Below are 18,927 nucleotides of genomic sequence, written 5' to 3'. Positions count from 1 at the left end.
TAACTTCCCTTTTTCATCACATCACACCAGTACTTCCTGGATCAGTATGAACATGCCTTCTGTGCAAAGTCTTTAACTGAATATCTGGAAAGTCTTTTGCTTCAAAAACTATAAAACTTACATAATTTTCTACATTCAATATCATTTCAGTCTGTTGCTTACACAAAGCTATAATATGGCTTCAGAAAACTTTAGATGTAGTGCACAGGTTTTTTTATATATATATATATATATATATATATATATATATATATATATATATATATATTATCAATGAATTAAAAACCTGAATCACTTAAAATTCAACCATGTTATACGAGCAGAGGCCTACATAATGTGCTCATAATGCTGCTCTACTGGTCAAAAGATGAAGCACCAGAGCAGTGCATTAGTACTATCAAAGTTGTAACACTTAGATTTTTAATTTAATGGAAATTTTCAACCTGAAAGAAAAAGATCAGAATAAGAAGAAACATGCAAGATGTAAAATTAATGAACTTGTAAGAAAAAATATATAATCAAACGCCACCAGATTGGGCCAAAAGGAATCCATTTACAAAAGATTTTCTCCTTACTTTCAGGTTGATTATCTCTAAAAGGAAAAAAGTCCTCTATGGAAGCTTTCTGCTGTAAAAAGGTTTTTTTTTTTTTTTTTTTTTTATAGAGCAAATTGTTCCCATAAAGAAAATACCCCATAAAAATGTGTGTTTTATGGTCGATGGGATAATGTGTATACTGAATAAACATTTTTCTGCAGTCATGAGAATTTTTATATATGACCAGCTATTTTAAACACTGTTTTATCACATTCTAGAGTTACTTTTATGCATAAAACGTCTCGGTTACGTATGGTAACCCTCGTTCCCTGAAGGAGGGAACGGAGACGCCACGTCGGTGACCGACGAATATGGGATATCGCTTCGATAGACCAATCTACTTCGAGTGTAAACTAAACGAGCCAATGCACATTGGCATGCAATTATTGCATCCAGCTGCCGCTGATCACTGCGTGAGTATAAGAGGGCAGCAGGTGCAATGCATACCAGTTTTTCGCTGAGGAGCCGAGCCGGGGACCCGGCAGCTCAGCGGCGGTACAGCAACCAAGGCGACGGGACGTGGCGTCTCCGTTCCCTCCTTCAGGGAACGAGGGTTACCATACGTAACCGAGACGTTCCCTTTCAGTCGGTCACTCTCGACGCCACGTCGGTGACCGACGAATATGGGATCCCTATCAAAGCGCCATGGGTGCTGCCCCTTCCAGTGCCCTGTGTGAGCCGCCTGCGCCCCTATTAGGTGTAGGCCGGGGCTCAGAACAAGTAGCTCAACTCACCATTGTCAAAGCACTACCTCACTGGGTGAGATTGGATAACACTGGGAAAACGTACCCGGTCCGCTTGGAGCCGGGATGCTGCGGAAGCCCCATCCTTCCTGAAGGAGGTCTCGGAGGCAAATACACATATAGCATCCGTTTAGGAGTATACGGAGAAATTTGAGGTGATTAGAACCCTCTTGGGAAGGCAGAAGTCTGCCGGGGAAACACGGGCTCTAAGGCTATACCGTGGACTATACACATATGAGTACCGCTTAGGTCTCAATATGGAACCCATCCTTCCATGGTTCTCACAGATTCATCATGAAGGTCTGGCGCCGGACGTTCCGCTGCGTCCAGCTGCTTAGGGTGATGGAGGATCTCAACAGGGTCTACAATACGGACACTCTGGAGTGATTTAAGCAAGCCGACACTAACCGGGGCCTCTCAGTGCCACTACCCGTTTGAGGTGAGAACACAGGAGGATACCGGCTCTACACGAAGGCTATAGAACCTAGCGAACGTGTTATGGGTCGCCCAGCCCGCAGCTCTACAAATATCTGTCAGCGAGGCGCCACGAGCCAGCGCCCAGGAGGATGCAACACTTCTAGTTGAGTGAGCTCGCAACCTGAACGGGCAGGGCACATCCTGAGCCTGATAAGCCAGGGTTATGGCATCCACAATCCAGTGGGCCATCCTCTGCTTAGAGACGGCACTCCCCTTCTGCCGGCCTCCGTAACAGACAAAGAGCTGGTCTGAGGTCCTGAAGCTTTGTGTCCGGTCTACGTAGCACCTTAATGCTCGGACGGGACAAAGCAAAGCCAGGGCTGGGTCTGCCTCCTCCAGGGGCAGCGCTTGCAGGTTCACCACTTGGTCTTTGAAGGGTGTTGTGGGAACCTTGGGCACGTAGCCAGGCCGGGGCCTCAGGATTACCTGGGAGTCAGCCGGCCCAAACTGTAGGCACGAATCGTCGACCGAAAATGCATGCAGGTCCCCTACCCTCTTGATGGAGGCCAGTGCAAGCAAGCAGGAGCAGAGTTTTCAATGAAAGAAACTTTAGCTCAACTGAATGCAAAGGCTCGAAAGGGCCCTGCTGTAGTGATTTAAGCACTAGAGACAGGTCCCAAGAGGGTATACAGGGGGGGCGGGAAGGATTTAACCTCCTGGCCCCTCTAAGGAACCTGACGATGAGGTCATGCTTACCCAGAGACTTCCCATTCACGGGGTCATGGTACGCAGCAATAGCGGCAACCTGGACTTTGAGGGTGGAGGGAGACAGCCTTCGCTCCAACCCTTGCTGCAGAAAGGATAGCACGAACGCAATCGGGCATCTTCGGGGGTCTTCTCGACCAGAAGAACACCACTCAACGAACAGGTTCCACTTCAAGGCGTAAGCGTGTCTCGTAGACGGTGCTCTTGCCGAAGTGATGGTGTTCACTACCTCTTGGGGTAGGTCACCTAGAACCTCCGCGTCCCGTCCAGGGACCAGACATGGAGTTTCCAGAGGTCTGGACGTGGGTGCCAGATGGTGCCCCGTCTCTGAGTCAGTAGATCCTTCGTCAGAGGAATTGGCCAAGGAGGGGCTGTCGCAAGGAGCACTAGTTCGGGGAACCAGGTCCACATGGGCCAATACGGCGCTACTAGCAAGACTTGCTCCTTGTCCTCCCGGACTCTGCACAGTGTCTGTGCGAGAAGGCTCACTGGGGGAAACGCCTACTTGCGTAGGTCCCGAGGCCAGCTGTGTGCCAGAGCGTCCGTGCCGGGAGTTCCCTCGGTCAGGGAGTAGAACAACTGGCAGTGAGAGGTCTCTGGAGAAGCAAACAGGTCTACCTGAGCGGCTCCGAACCATCTCCAAATCAGCTGGACCGCAGGGGATGGAGTCGCCATTCTCCCGGGAGCATTGCTCGAGACAGCTCGTCGGCTGTACGACTGAGCAGGCCTGGAATGTGAACGGCACGAAGTGACCTCAGAACCTTCTGACTCCAAAGGAGGAGGTGGCGAGCGAGTTGCGACATGCGACGGAAGCGCAGACCACCTTGTCAGTTGATGTACGCAACGGTCGCAGTGTTGTCCGTTCGGACCAGCACATGCTTGCCTCACAAGAGACCTTTGAGACGGTTCAAGGCAAGGTGTACTGCTAGCAACTCTAGGCAATTGATGTGCCACTGCAGCTGCGGGCCTGTCCAAACCCCTGAGACTGCATGCCCGTTGTACATGGCCCCCCAGTCGGTGGTGGAGGCATCCGTGTAAACCACAGCATGCCTGGAGATCTGCTCTAGGGGCACCCCTGCCCGAAGAATTGCAAGATCTGACCACGGAGTGAGGGTTTGGCGACAGGCCGGTGTAACTTGGACCCGGTGAGTGCCGCGCTTCCACGCCCACCTCAGGACTCGGCCATAAAGCCAGTGCTGGAGCGGTCTCATATGTAATAGGCTGAGCGGTGTAAGTGCCGCCACGGCCGCCATATGCCCCCGGAGCCTCTGAAAGAGTTTCAGTGGGACCGCTGTCCTGCTCTTGAACGTATTCAAGCAGGCTAGCACCGACCGCGCACGTTCCTCTGTGAGGCGTGCTGTCTGTTCGACCGAATCCAACTCCATATCGAGAAAAGAGATCCTCCACGGGAGTTTGCTCTTTTCCGAGCTGACCTGAAGGCCCAACAGGCTCAGGTGCCGGAGCACCACATCCCTGTGCTCGCACAACTGATCTCGATACTGTGCTAGTATCAGCCAATCGTCTAAGTAGTCGAGAATGCGAACACCCTGCTCTCTGAGAGGAACGAGAACTGCCTCCGTGACTTTCGTAAAGACACGGGGAGACCGGGACAGCCTGCAGGGCAGGACCTTGTACTGATATGCCAGTCCTTCGAACGCAAACCGCAGAAAAGGTCTGTGGCGCGGAAGGACGGACAAATGAAAGTACACGTCCTTCAGGTCGATCGCTGCAAACCCATCTTGGGGACGGACGCATCCGAAAATGCGTTTCTGTGTCAACATTTTGAATGGTAGCCGATCGAGGGCCCGATTCAAAACTCGCAGATCCAAGATCGGTCGTAACCCACCGCCTTTCTTGGGTACAATGAAGAACGGGCTGTAAAACCCCATCCTCATATCGGCTGGAGGGACCGGCTCTATCGCGTCCTTCGCCAGTAGGACTGCGATCCCTTCCCGCAGGACAGGGGCAGGGGCATCGGACGCTTTCACTGTAGTGGAGCGGACACCACAGAGCTTGGGGGGGAGCCAGGCGATCTGAATCGCATAGCCGAGGCTGATGGTTCGCAGAAGCCAGCGAGACGGGCTGGGTAGCGCTGACCAGGTGCCTAAAAACCGTACAAGCGGGACCAGCGGAACCACAGCCGTACCCGCAGTGGGGCAGCGAGGTGGAACACAGGGACCCAACTCGGGCGGCTTGTGAGCAGGCCGGAGTGTGGTGCGAGTGTGGGGTGCAGGGCTCACCTGGTTCCACGGGTTGGCAGAGGGTGCGTGAGTAGGGCCTTTGTTGACGCTCTCGAACCGCCCGCTGCTGCCATCTGGCGAAGGAGGAGGATGAGTGAGGTCCGGAGCTTGGCCGTCCGCAACTCTCCGTGCCCTCCTGGGACCCAGAGAGGAAGAAAACTGCTCTCCTGTCGAGATTTCCAGATTCTCCGCCTGGCCCTCCTCCAGGGGAGGGAGAGGTGCCTTCACCATCCCCCAGAAAGCAGCTACCTCTCTCCGGGTCACCCGTCCCGGGGCCTCTTGCTCTTCTGCTCACCGCCAAGTTTGACGGGGGCCGGGACGGGAGGGGCAGCCTGCCTGCGCCCAGCTCCACGGCACCACTTGGAGGCTGCTGCAGATGCGGCGCGTGAGCGGGGGCGGATGCAGGGGGCTGCCCTTGGCGACGAGCAGGCTGGGGCACTGCGGCCGGCGGGCGGGTAGAGGCAGCAGCTGCCCGCCAGGGCAGGACGTGTCGGATCCCCTCAGTCTGCTTCTGGGCAGCAGAGACTTGCTGGGCCAAGTTCTCGACTGCGTCGCCAAAGAGGCCGGTCTGGGACACAGGGACATTGAGAAACCGGACCTTGTCGGTGTCCCTCATGTCTGCCAGAACCAGCCAGAGATGGCGCTCCTGGACCACTAATGTGGACATCGCACGACCCAGGGAACTCGCGGTGACCTTCGTCGCTCGGAGCGCGAGGTCAGTGGCGGTTCGGAGCTCCTTTAGAACTTCCGGGTCATGAGCACCCTCGTGCAGGTCCTTCAGTGCCTTAGCCTGGTGCACCTGCAGTAACGCCATGGCGTGTAAGGCGGAAGCAGCTTCCCCGCAAGCCGTATAGGCACTGCTGGTCAGACCAGACGAGTGCCTACAGGCCCGGGAAGGAAGCACCGGGTCTCCACGCCAGGAGGAGGCGGACTTAGGACACAATTGCATCGCTACCGCCCGCTCCACCGACGGGATTCCCGAATACCCCTTCGCTGCACCGCCATCGAGGGTGGTGAGGGAGGAGGAGCCCACCGGCCGGTTTCTGGCAGTAAAAGGTGCCATCCACGACCTGGTGAGCTCGTCATGCACTTCCGGAAAGAAAGGCACTGGGGTTGGTTCCCTGCGGGGTTTGCCACCACTGTGACCCTCAAACCATCCGCGCTACTGCCGGAAGTGGTTCTCGTCTGTCGGCCGCCAGAACGAGCCCCAGATCGCGGCCGCGGCAGCGGGACTCCGCCCCCCTGAAGGTAGCGGAGCCTGGTTCGCAGCTCCGAGATGGTCATATTCCCGCAGTGAGAACATGACTCATCCACGAAAGCCACCTCAGCGTGCTCGACGCCCAGACACGTGAGGCAGCGATCGTGACCATCACCCGTTGCCAGGTAACGACCGCACCCAGAAACGCACGGGTGAAACGGCATCCTTACAAGGACGATCCGTCGTCTTTACAAAGACGCACCCGTGAAGCTCTTTTAGAGAAATTTGCTCTTTAGGAAATGCTCTTCTAGTGCTGAGGCGCACAGGGGAATTGACCGTTTGCAACACGACAGGGGTAATGCAGCCTGAAGTGTGCAATCCACTCGACACAGGAACGACCGCCGCTGAAGCGCCGTCTCGCCAACACACGAAGCTTCCGAGAGCGTGCTGAACTCGTAGTTCACAGCAGACACAGTTGAGCAGAGCAATACTAACGCTCGGCTCCGAAGCGAAAAGCTGGTATGCATTGCACCTGCTGCCCTCTTATACTCACGCAGTGATCAGCGGCAGCTGGATGCAATAATTGCATGCCAATGTGCATTGGCTCGTTTAGTTTACACTCGAAGTAGATTGGTCTATCGAAGCGATATCCCATATTCGTCGGTCACCGACGTGGCGTCGAGAGTGACCGACTGAAAGGGAACCCCTTATACAACACTGAGAGTAATACTGAGATAAAAGACAAAAAATACAACCTTCAACATATTTTACAATTGTTACTTACGCAACAGGTCCTTTTTTTGTAAATTCACTGAAAATCTGTGCAATCAGCACTTTCAAACTTCGATACGTATGAAAAGACATTGTACAGACAGAGGATGAGTAGGGGAGAGCGGGGTCGACAGTGGCCCTGTCCCAAATGGCACACTCCGGACTTGTGGACTTCCTCAGAGTCCACACTTCGGTGACGTCATGTAGTGCAGACCTATAGGGCCCTTAGCGCAAGTCCGCGAGGGTGCATTGAGAGGTATTTTGGGACAGACTCGATCGTCACGCCGGAAACAGGAAGAAGGTCTGGTTGACTTATCCCTCTCCATACGGAGCTGAATAAACTTAAAGGTCATCTCATCAGTCCCTTTATTAGACAAATATCACAAATATCATTAAACAAATTACAGTCTTTAGCATAGAGAACAGGATTAATTTTAATTTCCCAAATAATATGTCCATGTGAAATACACAGCCTGCTTTTACAGTTCTATAATTGTAAATGCCACCTGGGCATTAGAATAGAACACACTTCTGAGTTACTGGTCACAGCAGAAATATATCTCTGTCTAAAAAATTATCTTTTAAAGTGATGTTTTTTCTGAAAAATTGTACTTTCGCCCCTGCTCTCCCCTACAGCTGGAGATAAAGATATATTAAATAACAATAAGTATTCCTACATCAAAAAGTCAAAATTAAGAAACTATATGAATCTCAAATTAAAGGCCTACTTGAAAACATATTGTCAGAAATAATACATAAAATGACAGAAATTATTATAGACAAATAACTAGTCCATGTATACATAAAATGTTTGTAATGCATACGGCTTGAAAACAGAAAGAATCAATGTGCAATTAGTTATTTTTTATTAGATTATGAATACAAAAGAAAACTCATATTAACTGGTCATGTCAAGTCATTCATGTGGAAGTATATGCATTAGAAAAATCCTGAAAATACAGCTGATAAAGGAAGACAAAGGGGGGGATAAATTGTCTATTTGTAGTTTATTGTGTGTCTCTTCTCTTAATGTTCAAAGTCTCATATTCAGAGGGTGGAGCAGAGAGCTGAAGAGATACATATGTGCCTGCTTCCTCATTCTGAGCCTGAAAACAGAAACACTCTTCAACACCATCATCATCATCATCATGCTGCATTATTATATCTACTATTAACCTAAGGAGACCCACCTTCAGCTTGCTGGACAATCTGAAAAACAGGAAATTAATTACTAAAAAGTGTTCAAGCTCAGCACATCGGTACATTTATCTCTAGAAAGAGAAATGTGCTGTTATGTTTGAATGACTCACTGTCTAATTTTGTAAAGTGCAAGTCCAACAGTCAGAGCGAAGAGAACCAGAATCAGGGATAATATGATCAAGAATGAAACTGTAACCTGTTGACAATCTAAAAACACACAATATGCACATGAAACAGAAAAATATAGGATACAATAGAAAGTGAGAAAATCGAGAGTCCCAATACTCGCAGTTTCCTGACTAGTATAATCTGAGTTTTACATAAAACATTATTTTACCAAGCAAATCCTTTGATGGGCACCATTTTACTGGAATATATACATAGTTCTTCCCAGGACACAATGTTGTGATGTACCTGTTATGATTTACCTGCAAACTGCAAACGAGAGAGAGGCAGTTGAAACCATTGACTTGCAGTGCCATGACAGTTTCGGCTGACACACTGCAGAGTGAATGTGTGTGTGAGAGACTGTTGAAGAGTGATGGAGGTCCTCAAGCCTGTTCTGCTCAATCGCTCTTCACTGATGAACGTGTTTGAAGAGTTAGTGACAGGACGTCCAGACAGATGCCACTCCAGTTCAGGAGAGGGATTCCCATCAGCCTCACAGAAACACACAGTTACATCAGTCCTGGTACAGCTGGAGGATGGAGAGATTTTAGGGGAATCTGAAAGTATTCAAATGAGAAAGACCGAATAACTACAATGATTCTGCTCGTGTCAGTGATAAACGCTGCAGTTCAGCACTGCTGCATTTGCTTCACTGCTGCAGGTCAGAGTCACTGAACTGCCGTCCAACACAGAGCTGGAGGGAAGCACAGACACTGATGTGTTTTTAGGCAAATCTGAAGTGAAAAAAATCAGGGCCTCACAATAAAAATCACAATAATATGATTAAAAACTAAAAAAGCATCTCAAAGCCTCACTTACCCTGAACATGTATTGTGATGCTGTCCTGTGCTGTTTTATTCTGGTCCTGTAGCTGGTAGGTTATAGTGCAGGTGAAAGTGACTCTGTGCTGACGGTGAGTAGCAGTGAAGTTCAGATCAGAGATGAGCTCCTCTCGTCTGCTGCTCTCTCTGAGGGGGATTCTGGGAGTGGAGCTCCATGTGAGAGTTGGTGGAGGAAAGGAGCAGAGAGTCCCAGCAGAGCAGCGCAGACTCACAGAGCTCCCCTCCAACACCTCCAACACCTCCTCCTGATCCTGCACCTCCTTCTGATCCACATACAGATGCACTGTGGGTTTCGGGGGAGAGTCTGAAAAAGTAAAACGAGAATGGCGTCAATTTTTAAAACACTCATTTAACACTTTTGTTTATAAATTAAAACCTTAAATCACTTACCTAACACATTTACAGTGGAGGTATTTAGATTGTAGACATATTTCAAACCAGCACTTTCAATCCTGAAGTAATATCTACCAATGTGCCTTGAACTAACATTATCCAGTTATTGTCCCATTAAAGTGATTAGGTTTGTGATCTGTGGAGTGAAACACTAGATACTCATTCTTATTCTCTCCATCTTTGAGCCACTGTCCTGTAGCTCTCTCAGTGAGGGCTTTGTCATATTTTTCCTGAATCTCAAATCTGCACTTTATGATCACACAGGATCCACTGAGAGCTTGAATGTTCTCTGGCAGACTGATGCTGAAATTTCTACAGCAAACAGCTACAACACACATAATGCAAACATGTAAGAAATAATAAAAAAATATATGAATATCAAGAAAAGGACTGGAAATGTTGTTCTTATATTTAGTTCATGAACAGAAATATACTACCTTTCAACAGAAAACCAAGAAGAATTATTTTCTCTGCTGTCCAGAAGTCCATCCCTTCATTCAATGAGGAACATCAACCTATAGGTCGAAAGCAAATTGAACCTAAAAAAGGAAGAAACCTGTAACACTGGATAAACCGAAACACCCTCATTCCTCTCTGACTTTTTGTGATTAAAAAACTTTTCTTTGAGTTTGAGAACAGTGACAACATAAAACTCACCTTTGCTTTCAAAGAAAAAAATGATGCAAAAAATTTACCTACCTGCGACAGCGTTTTAGTGCCATGTTGAAAAATAAATCTGAGATTACGAGATTAAAGTCGTAATATTTCAAGAATAAAATTGAAGTTATGAGAATAAAGTCTAAATATTACAAGAAAAAGTCTAAAAGTTTCGAGAATAAAGTTGTAATATGCCTACTACGAGAATAAAGTCTAAATATTACGAGAATGAAGTCTAAATGTTTTAAGAATAAAGTCAAAATATTACGAGAAAAAAGTTGAAATGTTTCGAGAATAAAATTGAAATATTACGAGAATAAAGTCGAAATGTTTCGAGAATAAAGTCCAAATATTACGAGGATAAAGTCGAAATGTTTTGAGAATAAAGTCAAAATATTACTCAAATAAAGTCGAAGTATTACAAGAATAAATTTTCACATAGCCTATTTGGAATTTTCACAAAGAAAACTGTTTAATTTAATGAATTGTTTCACATAAATACAGCGATCTGATTATTAAAGAGCTTGAAAAACACGTTGTAAGACACATAATTTGTGTTTCGCAATAAAACTGATTTTGAAAGCTGAGACATTAAAAGTAGGTCTATCAGAAGAACCAAGCTTATTGCTATTGCTATTATTGCTATAAATAACGCATGCAATGGAAGATATGAAATATTACTTCCAAGCATACTGTTCCCGCGAGTATGACACATGGTATGATTTCTGCTGATAATCCCACATATATCTGTAGTGTATTAAATAAAAGAGCTCATCTCCCCCCAAGGGAATGTTGATTGGGTGTCTGAGCTGTTAAGATAAAAAGTTGTTCCTGTTGTTCCAATCTGTTAATAAATATCATATTCTTGATATTAAGATGTTTCCACGAGTCCTTAAAACTGACTCTTCCTCATCCCAGTAAGATGCTGCGGCCGCTCGGATGCAACAATATTCAAATCAATCCTGGTGGCCTGCAACTTCTCCCGGTGCTCTCAATCCAGGCCATTTACATGCGCAATAAAGGCCTACTTTCAAAATAATATAACTTTCATTTATACTTTTTCAATTCTCGAAACATTTTGACTTTATTCTCGTAGTAATACGACTTTATTCTCGTAATATTTCTACTTTATTCTCTAAACATTTTGACTTTATTCTCATAATATTTCAACTTTATTCTTGAAATATTACAACTTTAATCTCGTAATCTTTTATTATTATTATTTTTTTCAACGTGGCACTAAAATGCCGTCGTAAATACCTCAGGAAGAAGGAAGTAATATTTAATATTTTAAATCAACATTAATTGTTGACTGAAAACAAAACATTGCATTACTTCTTGTTTGATTTCATCCCATGAATTAAAATACTTTCTGAAAATAATACTGTATAGCATTGTAGCATAGTACTGTACATGTGTGAAAGCTTTCTTATTTTAGACCCTGGAAAGTCAGTTCATTTCCCATAAATGATAATTATATTCAGTTCAATAGTTTAGTATACTTAATCCAAATGTTTAACAATTTAAATTATCAAACTATTCTCTTAATTAATCGAGCGCAGCGTTAGTTCAGTCAGGCCACAGAGGCATAGGCTGCGACCAGCTGATTCGGTCAGCTGCCAAATAGCTCCAATCACTACTATTCTCCTATTAGACACGGGACATATATATGTGGTACTACTGCTCAGCAAGTATGCTCAAATGGCTCGCAAACCTCCCTCCCCAATATAAGCATGAGCATATTACCGTGCACCTTCTGGTTGTCGCCTCTTTGTTTCAGATCACTAAGGCTTTCAAGTCTTGGTTGGCATGGACCTCACTGCTGAGAGACACTCATCCTCATAACCAAACTACAGGATAGAGGTCCCACTGCCACATCTACAAGATTACCACTGTTTGCTTTTAAAAAGATTTATTAAGTGTCTTAATTGTCATGTACTTCCAAGCTGATGGTTTCGGGGGGTTAATGATTAGGCTCTTGTTTGTTCAATTATTCTGGGAGCAAGAACCCCCATAAGGAACCATACCGCCAAAGATAAATTGTGTTCAATGAACTCAAGTAAATTTCCAAAGTGGTCCTATCTGAATTTTTTTTATTAGTTGTTTCATGAAATTGGTTGTTTCATGCAGGCAGTATTAATAAACAGTGCAATGAATTTGGAATTGGATATTTAAACAATAATTTAAACATCTATCAATATTCAATGAGTCTATTAATGTTGGTTTAATGTGATGGAAGTAAAACAGCAAAAAATAATCTGACCTTCCTGGGGGCAGAAAGTGAAATCTCCTGTTTAGATCCCAAGTTTCCAGCTGTAACACCTGCTGCTGATTAAAGACAGACTGAAGCTCTGCTGCAGAAACCGAATCTGAAACCTACTGACTGCATCAGATCTATTATTACTTCCCTTTTTATAACAACACACCAGTACTTCCTGGATCAACATGAACATGCCTTCTGTGCACAGACAAAGTCTTTAACTGAATATCTGTCTTTTGCTACAAAAAAACGTATTTTACTACAAAAGCTACACAACTTACATCTTTTACGTTCCATCTAATTTCCGTCTGTTGCAAACACGAAGCTATAGTATGGCCTCACAAAAATGTAGATGTAGTGCACAGGTTTCATAGATATACAGGTGCTGGTCATATAATTAATTCCATTCAAAAAGTGAAACTTGTATATTATATTCATTCATTACACACAGACTGATATATTTCAAATGTTTATTTATTTTAATGTTGATGATTATAACTGACAACTAAGGAAAATCCCAAATTCAGTATCTCAGAAAATTAGAATATTGTGAAAAGGTTCAATATTAAAGACACCTGGTGCCACACTCTAATCAGCTAATTAACTCAAAACACCTGCAAAGGCCTTTAAATGGTCTCTCAGTCTAGTTGTAGACTAGCTGTAGGCTACACAATCATGGGGAAGACTGCTGACTTGACAGTTGTCCAAAAGACAACCATTGACACCTTGCACAAGGAGGGCAAGACACAAAAGGTCATTGCAAAAGAGGCTGGCTGTTCACAGAGCTCTGTGTCCAAGCCCATTTATAGAGAGGCGAAGGGAAGGAAAAGATGTGGTAGAATAAAAAAAGTGTACAAGCAATAGGGATAACCGCACCCTGGAGAGGACTGTGAAACAAAACCCATTAAAAAATGTCGGGGAGATTCACAAAGAGTGGACTGCAGCTGAAGTCAGTGCTTCAAGAACCACTACGCACAGACGTATGCAAGACATGGGTTTCAGCTGTCGCATTCCTTGTGTCAAGCCACTCTTGAACAACAGACAGCGTCAGAAGCATCTAAAGACAAAAAGAACTGGACTGCTGCTGAGTGGTAAATTTTGCATTTCCTTTGGAAATCAGGGTCCCAGAGTCTGGAGGAAGAGAGGAGAGGCACACAATCCACGTTGCTGGAGGTCCAGTGTAAAGTTTCCACAGTCAGTGATGGTTTGGGGTGCCATGTCATCTGCTGGTGTTGGTTCACTGTGTTTTCTGAGGTCCAAGGTCAACACAGCCATATACCAGGAAGTTTTAGAGCACTTCATGCTTCCTGCTGCTGACCAACTTTATGGAGATGCAGATTTCATTTTCCAACAGGACTTGGCACCTGCACACAGTGCCAAAGCTACCAGTACCTGGTTTAAGGACCATGGTATCCCTGTTCTTAATTGGCCAGCAACCTCGCCTGACCTTAACCCCATAGAAAATCTATGGGGTATTGTCAAGAGGAAGATGCGATATGTCAGACCAACACCTGAGCAGTGCCACAGACTGATCGACTCCATGCCACGCCGCATTGCTGCAGTAATTCAGGCAAAAGGAGCCCCAACTAAGTATTGAGTACTGTACATGCTCATACTTTTTATGTTCACACTTCTTAATTGGCCAAATTTTCTAGAATTTGGGATTTTCCTTAGTTGTCAGTTATAATCATCAAAATTAAAATAAATAAACATATGACCAGCACCTCTATGAGCTGTGAGAGGAGAAAAAAGACATGTGATGCATTAAACAATATTATCAATGAATGAAAAACCTGAATCACTTAAAATTCAACTACAATGTTACACAAGCAGAGGCCTACATAATGTGCTCTTAATGCTGCTCTTCTGGTCAAAAGATGAAGCACCAGAGCAGTGCATTAGTCCTATCAAAGTTGTAACACTTTGATTTTTAATTTAATGAAAATATTCAACCAGAAAGAAAAAGATCAGAATAATAAGAAACATGACAGATGTAAAAGTAATGAACATGTAAGAAAAAAATTATAATCAAACACCACCAGATTGGGCCAAAAGGAAGCCATTTACAAAAGATTTTTCTCCTTACGTTCAGGTTGATTATTTCTAATAGAAGAAAAGTCCTCTATGGAAGCATTTTGCTGTAAAAACGTGATTTTTTTTATAGAGCACCCATAAAGGAAATACCCCCATAAAAAAACAAGGCTCAAACCTAAAATGTTCTGCATGTCCGTTATATTTACCATCGTTAAATCTGGACTTAAAGTCTAAAAAACAAGAATTTTTCAATTGTTTAGAAATTAACCATGTAAAGTGTTCTAGATAATAGTTTTTTAATCTTTGTTCCAGGCAACTAGGGATGCCAAATACCTTTTGCAAATTGATATATTCATTCTTCTGTGAAAAAAAAAAGATTATAATAATAATAATAAAAATCTATTAGACAATTTTCCACCACACTGAAAAACATACCTTTCACACTGACCAAAGTTTCTCTTTTGTAATATACACACTTAAAAACCTATGGAAATGTCCCACTCTGGCCTGGTGTTAAATTCAACCTAGTATTCCTTACCATGTCCAGGACTTCCACAGTGGCTCTGTGAAGTCAAACTGGCTTTAATGACAGCTTCATCTGCTCTCTCATGGGATCACTGAGGTGCTGTGGAGGAAATTCAAGAATACTATTGTTCTGAAGGTAATCACAGCTAATATTTAGTTAAGAGTTTAGAGCCAGTTAGAGTCGTTGGTCTATTTTTGCTCCTCCACCATTTTGGCATTCCCGAATAAATCTGTGTTTTTGAATTAATTGGTTGAGTGAATTGTAGCTTATCAGACCCGAACCAGACAGATTAAAGATTCGATCGGGAGCATGGTTGAAATATGAGGAGCTGAATTCCACAGAATGGCCCAAGACACAGAATGTTCGTAAATCAAATCTGTGGGCCAGCCAGTCTGAAGCAAGCTAACCAACCAACTCTTTCACAGAACAGCTCTCAACATTAACACCATTAGAACAATTATTGACAATTTCAATTCGGAAAAAGAGCTTGTCAAATTTGGGGCAAGTAATCCAGACTGATGGTCAAAGAGATGCACAGCATGACCATCACATGTAAACCCATGATAGTAATCATGATCACAAGATCCTTGGATTGAGTTCCCCCACCTAGAAGAAAAGAACCAGACTGAAATTAATTTAAGGGGACCTTTTAACCTCTGGTCTTCATAAACGTCCTTATGTCAGAGAATGGCACAGAAACTGTCTTTTATGTAGATGCACCAAAATGAAGTCGAAAAGACTTATAAATGAATATCAGTTCATTGCTTAACTCCATATTCATTTATATGTAACCCACACATTTGACTATCATGTTTCTAATCACTTATTGTGTATGTATTTTTAATAACTATTGAATAGCTTAAGGATTCATATTCATGTTTAGTGTGTTTAAATCTGCTTGCTTTAAACGTTTCTGACCATCGGTTATTTGTCAAATGTATCATATTCTTGTTTTAGGAATCATGTCCAAAATAATACCTTGTAAGAGAGGGAGAATTTGGACCATGTGATTGATAAGATAACATATGATTTATCTATGGGGGTGGAGAAACATTGCAACACCCCGAGCAAAGACAATATCTAATTGGTCAAGACAACATTTGAGGTGTGGCCAAAAGGCCAGTTTAAATACTCAGAACTCCATCAAATTTTGCTTTTATCTTTTGCTTTTTAGCTTTTGCTTTTAGTCATGCCAGCTTTTAGCTTTTGCTTTTAGTCATCACTTTTTGCATTCTTTGAGCACGGTTTTTTGTGTTCTAAGTTTTGTAATGCAGGGTCTCCGAGTCTGACCTCGAGTGACCATCTGAAACTTCAACCAGCCCACAACACCGAATCGTCAGCCAACGCCCAACCACGGGGGATTCCCAAGATGTCATTTCAATGACTACACTGTAAACAATTTGGAGTAGGATTTACTTGAAAAAAGCTTGGAAAGTTTTTTCACTCAGAAAAGGCTAGTAAATTTACAAAAATGTGCCACGTAAAAGCCTAAACATAATTATTAGTAGGTTTAATTAGACATTTTGAAGTTAAGTTTACTTGGGAATTTCCAGTTAATTTTGTTGACTCTTTGTTTGTAAATTTTAGATTATGTAATGCTTATTACTGTAAAAAAAAGTGTGCGGTTAAATATCAATAATTTACTGCACTGAAAAAAAAAACAATGTAATATTTTACAAATTTTGCACTCATATATTTTAAGTGAAACTTACGCATTGAATTAAATAAAATCTGTGAGTTTATAAAATTTACTTTTAACAAGGTAACACTGGAATAACACCAAGCTATTAGAGCATGTGGTTCAATTGCAAACATGCAAGTAAGCATGTAGACAGGATTTAACCTTTTAAGATAATATGCCCACTCAATAAAATGAATCGCCAAATTAACACAGAGACCTCAATACATGGTACACCACCATACACAATGATGGTAACAATCAGTGAATAGTGTTTGAGTATGAATGGTTCATTTTGGGTAGAAAATGAACTCCAGGTCTCACAAAACAGTATGTTACTAAAACAAACTAAAACAAAAAGATTGAACAATGTAACTTATTTAATTATTCATGCCCCATTGCATGATGGGAAATATGGGATCATAACTTTGATATTTACTTAAAGAATCCTTGTAAACATAACAAACGGTTCCAAGTAAAATACTTATGAGTTCCAACTTTAATATCTACAAGTTTAAATTGAGTACTAACATAGAATTTACTTTTTTTTTATTCTTGCCTTAACTGAATTTTTTAATGTAGAAATGACATTTATTTTTGTGTAGTATTTACTGCACCACAAAATAATTGCTATCAGTGTACTGAACTTCCAGCCAATCAGCAACCTTGGGAAACCCCCTTTACACAGGCAATGCAGGTAAAGTATCTCCAGGCTAAGCTAAACTGGTGTATCTAATATAATTGTAAGTAACTCAATGCGAGGGTTAATTAAGTGATTGGTGGTTGTTCATGTCTATGCAATTTCAAGTATTGTTGTATACTTGGGATTTCACATTTTCATTCTCTGAAACTCATTATTTCCTAACTTTCTGTCTTCCTGCAACTTGTGTGAATGTGTGAGTGCATGTGCTTATGTGTTAGATTAGTTTATAAAGAGAAGTATCTTGTGTTTTGTGCTTACAAGTTAATGTCTTAAAATGCCTATCTTGATACTGTGCTAATTAATAGTGTTTTCACTATACTTTGGATATTAATATCCATTGCAGAGCTGATGTTATACGGCTTGTTCAATAAATCGCTGGCTGTTTCAGTGATCAGCCATAAAACTGATTCTGTCCAAATTCCCTTTGAAATCTTAAATGATTCCCTTCGAGCTAAATTGATCTGTTTACCTTCACAGAATGATTAAACAAGTCTGGTGTATCAATATCACCCTGCAGAAAGACTCTGACTGATAAAGACTGATAATTTACCCATTTGATAGTTTTATTTTTATTTATTTTTCCAGGCATGAAAATATCCAGATGATGTGTAATTAGTAACCCTTTGAAATAATAATAATAATAATAATTACAAACCCGATTCCAAAAAAGTTGGAACCAATTGTGAATAAAAACAGAATGAAATGATGTGGAAGTTTCAAACTTCAATATTTTATTCAGAATACAACAGAGAGGACATATCAAATGTTTAAACTGAGAAAATGTATAATTTTAAGGGAAAAATAAGTTGATTTTAAATTTCATGGCTTCAACACATCTCAAAAAAGTTGGGGCCATGTAAAGGCCATGTTTACCACTGTGTGGCATCCCCTCTTCTTTTTATAACAGTCTGCAAATGTCTGGGGACTGAGGAGACAAGTTGCTCAAGTTTAGGAATAAGAATGTTGTCCCATTCTTGTCTAATACAGGCTTCTAGTTGTTCAACTGTCTTAGGTCTTCTTTGTCACATCTTCCTCTTTATGATGTGCCAAATGTTTTCTATGGGTAAAAGATCTGGCCTGCACGCTGGCCATTTGAGTACCCGGATCCTTCTTCTACGCAGCCATGATGTTGTAATTGATGCAATATGGATATACCTTTCAGCATTGATGGTGCCTTTCCAGATGTGTAAGCTGCCCATGCCACATGCGCTCATGCAACCCCATACCATCAGAGATGCAGGCTTCTGAACTGAGAAGATGAGATTTAGCCGGCAACGGCGAATGGCACGGTGGATTGTGTTCACCATCAATGTTTTCTGGAAGTATTCCTGAGCCCATGTTGTGATTTCCATTACAGTAGCATTCCTGTATGTGTATGCAGTGCCGTCTAAGGGCCCGAAGATCACGGGCATCCAGTATGGTTTTCCGGCCTTGACCCTTACGCACAGAGATCCGCCGGTCCGCCGGTTCCCGCCTCCTTCTTCTGGATGAATAGGAAGTTTTATTCATTACAGTGGTGCCGAAGCCCGGGAGAAGGAGGGACGCGCTGCTGAAGATACCTCGCCGCTGTGGTGAATCCGCGGTGCCACAGAGCAGGCGAGGAGGATGCCGCCATGGACGCTCGAGGCAGTGGGCTGGAGTGAGTTGCCGACCGCCCACGATAGGGGGGGGGGGTAGAGCGCAGTCTCGAGGGTACCCCCTGGCCTGCGAGGGGCGATGGGGGTATGTGGCGAGTG

General features: G+C 43.4%; 1 pseudogene; it reads right to left on the bottom strand.

Moving 5' to 3' along the window:
• Positions 1 to 7,737: 7,737 nt before the first annotated feature.
• Positions 7,738 to 9,913, bottom strand: LOC132098577 (hemicentin-1-like; annotated as a pseudogene).
• Between the last annotated feature and the right edge of the window lie 9,014 nt (positions 9,914 to 18,927).

Source organism: Carassius carassius, chromosome 22 (assembly GCF_963082965.1).
Source record: "Carassius carassius chromosome 22, fCarCar2.1, whole genome shotgun sequence".
NCBI lineage: Eukaryota > Metazoa > Chordata > Actinopteri > Cypriniformes > Cyprinidae > Carassius > Carassius carassius.
The sequence above is the reverse complement of the archived record's forward strand: the minus strand, read 5'-3'. Positions and strand labels throughout refer to the sequence as shown.